The sequence below is a fragment of the Hyperolius riggenbachi genome, chromosome 3, assembly GCF_040937935.1.
Source record: "Hyperolius riggenbachi isolate aHypRig1 chromosome 3, aHypRig1.pri, whole genome shotgun sequence".
In the NCBI taxonomy this organism is placed as follows: domain Eukaryota; kingdom Metazoa; phylum Chordata; class Amphibia; order Anura; family Hyperoliidae; genus Hyperolius; species Hyperolius riggenbachi.
This window is the reverse complement of record NC_090648.1, coordinates 114,509,512-114,517,724: the sequence shown is the minus strand read 5'-3', so window position 1 is coordinate 114,517,724 and position 8,213 is coordinate 114,509,512. Positions and strand designations below refer to the sequence as shown.

The 8,213-nt window shown below is 43.0% G+C and overlaps 1 protein-coding gene across 1 annotated transcript in view; it reads left to right on the top strand.

The window, feature by feature from the left end:
* The first annotated feature begins 1,707 nt into the window (after window positions 1-1,707).
* Window positions 1,708-8,213, top strand: part of PRNP (prion protein (Kanno blood group)) — a 45,512-nt gene continuing 39,006 nt past the window's right edge. Inside the window, exon 1 of the mRNA XM_068274822.1 lies at window positions 1,708-1,804. The gene's annotated coding sequence lies outside the window, so the exon portion shown is untranslated. The remainder of the gene's footprint in view (window positions 1,805-8,213) is intronic.

Sequence of the window (8,213 nt, the reverse complement as noted above, 5' to 3'; positions counted from 1 at the left end):
ACCGATTGTGCATATTGGGACCATATCTGCCACCGATTGTGCATATTGGGACCATATCTGCCACCGATTGTGCATATTGGGACCATATCTGCCACCGATTGTGCATATTGGGACCATATCTGCCACCGATTGTGCATATTGGGACCATATCTGCCACCGATTGTGCATATTGGGACCATATCTGCTACCGATTGTGCATATTGGGACCATATCTGCTACCGATTGTGCATATTGGGACCATATCTGCTACCGATTGTGCATATTGAGACCATATCTGCTACCGATTGTGCATATTGGGACCATATCTGCTACCGATTGTGCATATTGGGACCATATCTGCTACCGATTGTGCATATTGGGACCATATCTGCTACCGATTGTGCATATTGGGACCATATCTGCTACCGATTGTGCATATTGGGACCATATCTGCTACCGATTGTGCATATTGGGACCATATCTGCTACCGATTGTGCATATTGGGACCATATCTGCTACCGATTGTGCATATTGGGACCATATCTGCTACCGATTGTGCATATTGGGACCATATCTGCTACCGATTGTGCATATTGGGACCATATCTGCTACCGATTGTGCATATTGGGACCATATCTGCTACCGATTGTGCATATTGGGGTCATATCTGCTACCGATTGTGCATATTGGGGTCATATCTGATAACGATTGTGCATATTGGGGTCATATCTGCTACCGATTGTGCATATTGGAGCCATATCTGATAACGATTGTGCATATTGGGGTCATTGGACGTGTTTTTTGTTAAAATCTGCTCACATTACGTGTATTTTCTTGAGAAAACCTGCACAATTATGTGAATTTTCTGGGAAAAGGGTCACCAAAACTTGGGCCCTCTGTCTTTGCGTTGCACTTTTAAAGGGAACCCGAGGTGAGAATAATATTGAGGCTGCCATATTTATCTCCCTTTAAGCAATACCAGTTGCCTGGCTGCCGTGCTGGTCCTCTGCCTCTTATTCTTTCAACCATAGACCCTGAACAAGCATGCAGCAGGTCAGGGGTTTCTGACAATATTGTCAGAACTGACAAGATTAGCTGCATGGCTTGTTTCTGGTGTAATTCAGTTCACTACTACAGCCAAATAGATCAGCAGGGCTGCCAGGCAACTAGTATTGTTTAAAAGGAAATAAATATGGCAGCCACCATATCACTCTCACCCTGGGTTCACTTTAAATTACAGTTAGTCCCGCCCTCATCCGGTCATGACCACGCCCATTTTTTTCGCCGCTTCGCGCGCCGCAGGTTTTCGCGCGCCGCAGGTCGTCAGCTCCCCTGGAAATTGGTCCAGCACCTGCATAGCACCCCCTAAAAAAATTTCCTGGAGCCGCCACTGAGTTGAATTGATCAATACCAACCAAACCAAGGTAGATCGATTGTTATTATGCAGTTATGTACAGCTAGCGTACTATAAGGTGTCTTCTTTGACAACAAAAATCTTACTTCCAAATGAGGACAGGAACAAACATATAGCAGGGAGGGGGGCATCACACATTTCCATTGAAAATTAACCTGTTTTCCTAACGTCGCCTAATGAATAAATCATAACCTTCCATCCCCATTCAATCAGACGGATGTAAAATCCATTTTGAACAAGTCTCCCTCCCCTTCAGGATGAAGGATGAATGTGTCAGCCCCGCCTTCCCCTCTGCCCCTCCCTCCTCTGGCTGCCTCCCCCAGCTCACAGCACTTCCCAGCCAGCACTAGAACAGCCTCTATAGAAGTACATAATATACACAGCTCTGGGTCTACACTGCAGCTAGATAAGGTAAGCAGCACAGAATAGATACAGCAGTTCATCCTTTTGCTTTTATAAAACCTGCAGTACTACTGCTCATGTGTTCTGGTTTGTGTTGTGTGCTTGCTGGTTATGGGGACAAAGGAATGATAGTCTGGCCCCAGCCTTATGCACCCAGTCTATTGCTTAGTATTCTTGGCACACTATATGGTAATCCCAGATTAAATGGATCTATTATGACACACGATACACCCATTATCCAAGGATACCTCTTTATTATATATAATGATGGTCTTGTCTTCTAATCTTGTGATCAGCTCTTTAATATCTGTAAAGTAGTAATGGTTATTTTTTTACGTCTATAGAAAACTAGATCTGACGATGGACTAAAATATTGATTGTACATTGATATTGTATGCATTAAATTACAATGATGAAAAATTAAATTATTTAGATTTTTCTATTACCGGGCAGAATTCATAGTTGTAGTTGTGCTATAAAAAAAAATGCCATTATAATATTGGATTACAGCCTAGACGAGCATTGTGGAGTATTCCGTCACTGAGGTACCACTATGGCGGTGTGATCAGTGCTGCACTGGCCTGTGATGCTGCTCCACACTTGCCTATGCTTTATTATGTGATCTCTGTGATGGGCTGGCTCTATGGTGTGTGTGTGTGTGGGGGGGTGCTTGTTTATGCAGCCAGGTCATAAGATAAACAATGCTGTTATGTCAATCTCTAGAGACATCTAGTGAGGTCTGTGGAGATAATAGGCTGGCCTTGTTACCATAAATAAATAATAAAAATGAATACCGTAGAGTGTAAACTGGCAAGGGCAGGGACCCCCTCCTATTGTTTCTTATTTTGCTGTAAGTTACCATATGACGGTATGTTAATTTTAGTGTGTAGAGCTGTACAGAGGCGCCAGTAGGATAAAAGTCATTAAAACGTTTAAAACGTTCGGGATGCGGTGGTGGACCAGCCAACCCAAAACAGACACAGGTACTGTCGATTCAAGTAATAAATAATTTATTTATATACTCCAAAGACAAGTTGCAACGCGTTTCACGGGCAAATATCCCGCTTCCTCAGACAATAAACAACTGGAGTGATACACTAAACAATGACGACAGAGATAAAAAGCAACAATTAGAAGACCGTGTGTGGCGTAACAGTATGACAATAATGTGGTATTGACAACCGTGACTTATACATAAGAGGATCTAATACCGTGACCCTGGAGTTATGAACTATACAATCTGTATCAATAAATAATGTGTAGCGAAGACACCAAATTTATATGTTATCAATACTGGTATGAGGTGGGACAAAGTCTGAAAATCCAAAGTTATATAATTATTTCAATAACCATAAACAATGTATTCCTGAGCGATTTTCATGTCAATCTGTAATATCCCAAATATATATATATGAAACCTTATCCCTATGATAGAAAACTATAGTGCGATAGGTAAATGTTAATGTTGTATAGGGGGAGGGGGAAAAAATTGGAATGAGGGGGGGGGAAATGGGCAGTTAACAGGTAGGAGAGAAGTAATGGTTTCTAACAGGGGGGAGGGAATGATAGGTAAGGAGTAGAATGGGGTGAAGGCAAAAAATTGTTGGAAAATAGGAAATGGTCACTTACCAGCATGGAGTCCAAAATACGCTTGGCACCTCTGTGCCGGTCAGTTGCAAATGACACAGTTTATATAAATGTGTGATAGCTCACACATTAACTATGCATGTATTTGTACCTGTATTACTGGATGCCATGACTGTACAGTGTATTGAACTTCTCATGTATATACTGTACGTTCCCCAATATTTGTTTTGCACTATGTACAGCGCTAAGGAAAATGTTGGCGCTACATAAATAAAAAATAATAAAAGTGATAATAGAGACTGAGCCCATCCTAGACAATCTAAAACACTCTTGTATACTTCCTTATGAGGGCCCTTTTCCACGAGCAGCATTTTGTGATCTAATTCCGATCGCTTGCAGATGGGAAAACGCTAGATACTCTACAGACTGAGGGAAACCATGCTGGAATGTTTCCATTAGTGCGCTGCGTTTGTGACACGATTTTTCCTGATCGCTATCGCTGTGCCTGCTGCATTTTTCATGCGCTTAGCTCCTATACAAACTATAGGAGGGCAGATAAATCGCATAGTAATTGTGCTGTTATGTCATCCAAACAACCAAACTTTTTCCAATTGTAAATTTGATCACATTTTTTTGCTGAAAAATTGGTCACATTGCAATCAATGCTGCAGCAGGTATTATAGATGTCTGGCCTGAATCTGTATGGTCTGCTTTAGATAACCTATGTACAAGACACAACCAATTTTCTTAGGAGACATTGACCCATATGTAATTTACTTTTTCTCCTGAGTTTTCTCCTGGGTGATAGTTTCATACCTTGTCATAGAATGCTTTTTAAACCACCAGCAAGCAAGAAAATACTCAAAATAATTTTAATGGTGCTTGTAGGAGATAACTGGGAGAAAAAAAAATAATAGCATATGGTCCATTGTTCTGCGGTGAGAGCTCATGGAAAACCACCTGATCATTGTATCATATAATAAATCTGTATTGATTGGTTCGTCACCATCAACCTACACTGCAAGCAAAAGTGATACTGGGTCACATGATCTTGAGCAACCAATCAGAGAAAATAAACATATCACCTGATGCATTATGTAATATTCTCCTAGGAGTTTTGATTCCCTCTGCAACTACAGTAGATCAGATTGTAGGTGTTTCACCTCTGCCAATCCTCCAGTAAACCCTTCTCAGGGAAAGGTCTGATCTGTGGGATTCTCACTTGCCTTGCACTCGGACATGCCCTGTCTGGAGGCCAGCCACAAGATGAGGAGGGATCCTGTGGTGGTAGAGTGAGCTGTAGGAGTATCCAGGAAGCAGGGATGAGTAAGAGCAAGTGTGGTGAGAAATGAAACTGTACTCACGTGTGTGAGGAGGGGCCGCGACAGCGAGGGTTAATTTACCTGTAGACTGCCTCTTGCTGCGGTGATCCATGCTGCATTCCATCCTCCCGACACTTCCTCCTTCACAGCCGGAACTTCCATTGTGAAGACGGAAGTGTTGAGAGGAGCAGCATGGAGCATTGCGTTGCTCTTCTCTGCAATGCTGACTCCATTCACCTATACTGAATGGGACAACTCTGGGTAGCGTATAAAATCCATGCAGCACTGCATTGTTAATAGATACTGCCGGGCAGGGCATAAGTGTGCCCATCAGACGGTGCTGTCTGTTGTCCCTGCACATCCCAAATTGATATGCATTGCTGAGCAACGCAACAGGCCCGTCTTCTTAACTCTGCGCCATTTTTTCCCATTTGCACTATCACGGACTTACCCAGGCTTGAAGTGCCATTTAGCTTCTCCCACTATACTGTATGTGTGTTTTTTTTGTTTGTTTTTTTAAAGAGGAACTTTACCTAGGATTGAACTTCATCCCAATCAGTAGATGATGACCTTTCCCACGAGACATTTTTATCTTTTCTCGAATAGATCATCGGGGGGGTCTGTATGGCTGATGTTGTAGTGAAACCCCTCCCACAGTGTGATGTCATGACCATGGTCTATGAACCTCGTTGCATTGTGGGAAATAACAGCTTTTTCCAACAGCCAAGCGTGCAATAACTCCCTATGCACATAGAGCTCTCAGTAACAAACATTCTGTACAGATCACCTGATAAAATTACCAGTGATACAACCTCGAAATAGAGTCTGGAAGACACAGACAGACATACAAACCCAGGGAGGAGAGACTATGCAAACACTGTGAGCAGAAGACCCTCGAGGACGAAAATCACTTCCTGCTGCACTGCCCCAAATATACCGCAACCAGGGAAACCTTCTTTAAGAAACTGATGGAACTATTTCCAGACTTTCACACATTAGAGGATGAGAGAAAACACTACATTCTATTAGGAGAAGAGACATCCACAGTGACAAAAATTCTGCACACTATGGCTATCATTCATAAAGGAGCTGTCGGTACCGGGAATCAGTGCGGGAAAACACCGCTGGCGGTGTTTTAGACTTCTGGGTGGGCATTCATAAAAAAACATCCAGGTGCGGTGGCAGTGCGGAGATTCCCCGAACTAGGCAGGCGGTAGGCTGGCGGTAGGCAGGCGGAGACACGGAAGCTGCCGAGTTGATACATTTCTCCGTGTTCCGCTCTGCTGCAGCTGCCTGGGAGGTCTGTGTGTCTCCATTCACTTGCATTGGTATCGCCACATCAGAGGGAGCGGTACTTCCCGACCTCTCACCGCTTGCGGTGATCTTTATGAATGAACATTTTGCTACATTTGTTCGGATAATCACCGCACAAGGCGGTGATTTATCACTCTGCTCGGTAGTGTCATTTTTTTATGCGGAAAGAGGCTTTATGAATGCTGACTTTGCCGAGTGGTCGGTAAAGTCAGCTGTTTTTAGCATTTCCGCATGCGGAAATGCTTTATGAATGATAGCCTATGTCACAGCATGCCACAGACCGAGAGGAGCATAAAATAAAAACGGCACCCCCCTCCCCCCCCCCAATTTCCACAAACTGCTAACTCACTGCACCCCCAGCCCAACCCATGTCCCTCATTCCCCCTGCTTTGACAATGCCTGTATTGAAGCTTGGTCATGCCAATAAAGCTATTTTTGATTTGGTTTGATTTGATTACATTTCAAAATGTAAATCAGAGAGAGGAAAGATTTTACAATGTGCAAACAATGTAGAGAGAGGTTTCAGCCCATAAGACCAGCACTACACATATTTATGAAAAAGTATAAACATATTTATTAGAGCAATATACACCACTATACATGTAAAAACAATTAAGAGAGAGCAGCCATACCACAATACATCATTAAATAAGCATCACTGTCATAGTGGAAAATAACACCTCATGAATTAGATATATGCAGCTCACAAGAATGAACAATGGTAACTATCACCTGATGTGTTCATTAATAGAGCGCCCTCAGGATCTGAACCCGGGTTTAGCAACCTCTGTATGATTAAGTGCAGCAATAATGAAATGACAGGGTCTCATAAAAGTGAAACATGAAGCAGGATATAACAGCAAAGTGAACCATAAGATAAACAAGGCTGAAAAAAAAGCAATGAATGAAAAAGAACCATGAATGCAAACGTGCTAAGTTAAGTTAAGTGAGACCAGGCGTGAAAATGCTATAGACAATAGGGTGCAATAAAGTGGAGGTATACTTATCCAGGTGAAGGAGGTGTAGATGGCAGTGGTATGGAGGAAAGGGAGCCCTCGATGGACTGCTTGCCTGGCTATCCTGCTGATCCTCTGCCTCTATTTCTTTTAGCCATAGACCCTGAACAAGCATGCAGCAGATCAGGTGTTTCTGACATTATTGTCAGATCTGACAAGATTAGCTGCATGCTGTTTGGTATTTTTTCTCTCACTGCTTAAGACATATAGGTCAGCAGGGCTGCCAGGCAACTGGTATTGTTTAAAAGGAAATAAATATGGCATCCCTCTCATTACAGTTGTCCTTTAACCCTCCTGGCGGTCTAATTAATTTCGCCAGGAGGCAGCGCAGCAGTTTTGTTTTTTTTAAATCATGTAGCGAGCCCACGGCTCGCTACATGATACATGATAGCCACTGCTCGGTGACATCCCCCCGCCCGCTTCGATCGCCGTTGGCGATCTCCGATCAGGAAATTCCTGGAGGGCTTCCCCCTGGGGGGGGGGGGGGGGGCGATGCGGCGCGACGGATAGCGGCGATGGAGCGCGGGGCGGCGGCGATCGGTGTGCTGACTGTCACACAGACTTTGTATTGCTGTGCGTTTAGTCTGCGTTATAATTTTTTATAACATGCGACTTTAACGTCGCACTGTGAAAGAGGCCTAAAAGACAGAGTGTGGTTTTAAAACTGCAACTGTAACAGTATGATGCAATGTTATAAAAAAAAAAAGCTATATAACTGAAAATAAAAATTGGGACAAATCATTCTGAAAAGGGGTGTCTGCTTCAATGCACAGCCATTGAAAGCAAAAAAAAAAAAAAAAAGTATGAAAAGCTGTGGTGCCACAGACAATTATAAATGTTTATAACAAGTTAAATTTCCTCTGCTCTCTTCAGACACTTCAGTCAAAGACACAGGATTTTCTCTCACACACATAGGGTTAACAGATGCACTGTGAGGTAATTCCCCCTCCCCTCATGGCTCACTCTGCCGTCAGATTAGAGCATACTGCCGTCAGTTTAGAGTGAAAGGGATTTGATACAGTAAACAAGAGATAAGCAAGTGAATTGTATACATCATTATTTACCAGCACTTCAGGAACTCTCTCAATCCCAGGTTAAAAACATGTTAATCGATAGTTGTTAATTGATAGTGTTCCTTTAAGCTTAGCGGGCGGATGATAGGTATCTGTATTGGGAGGG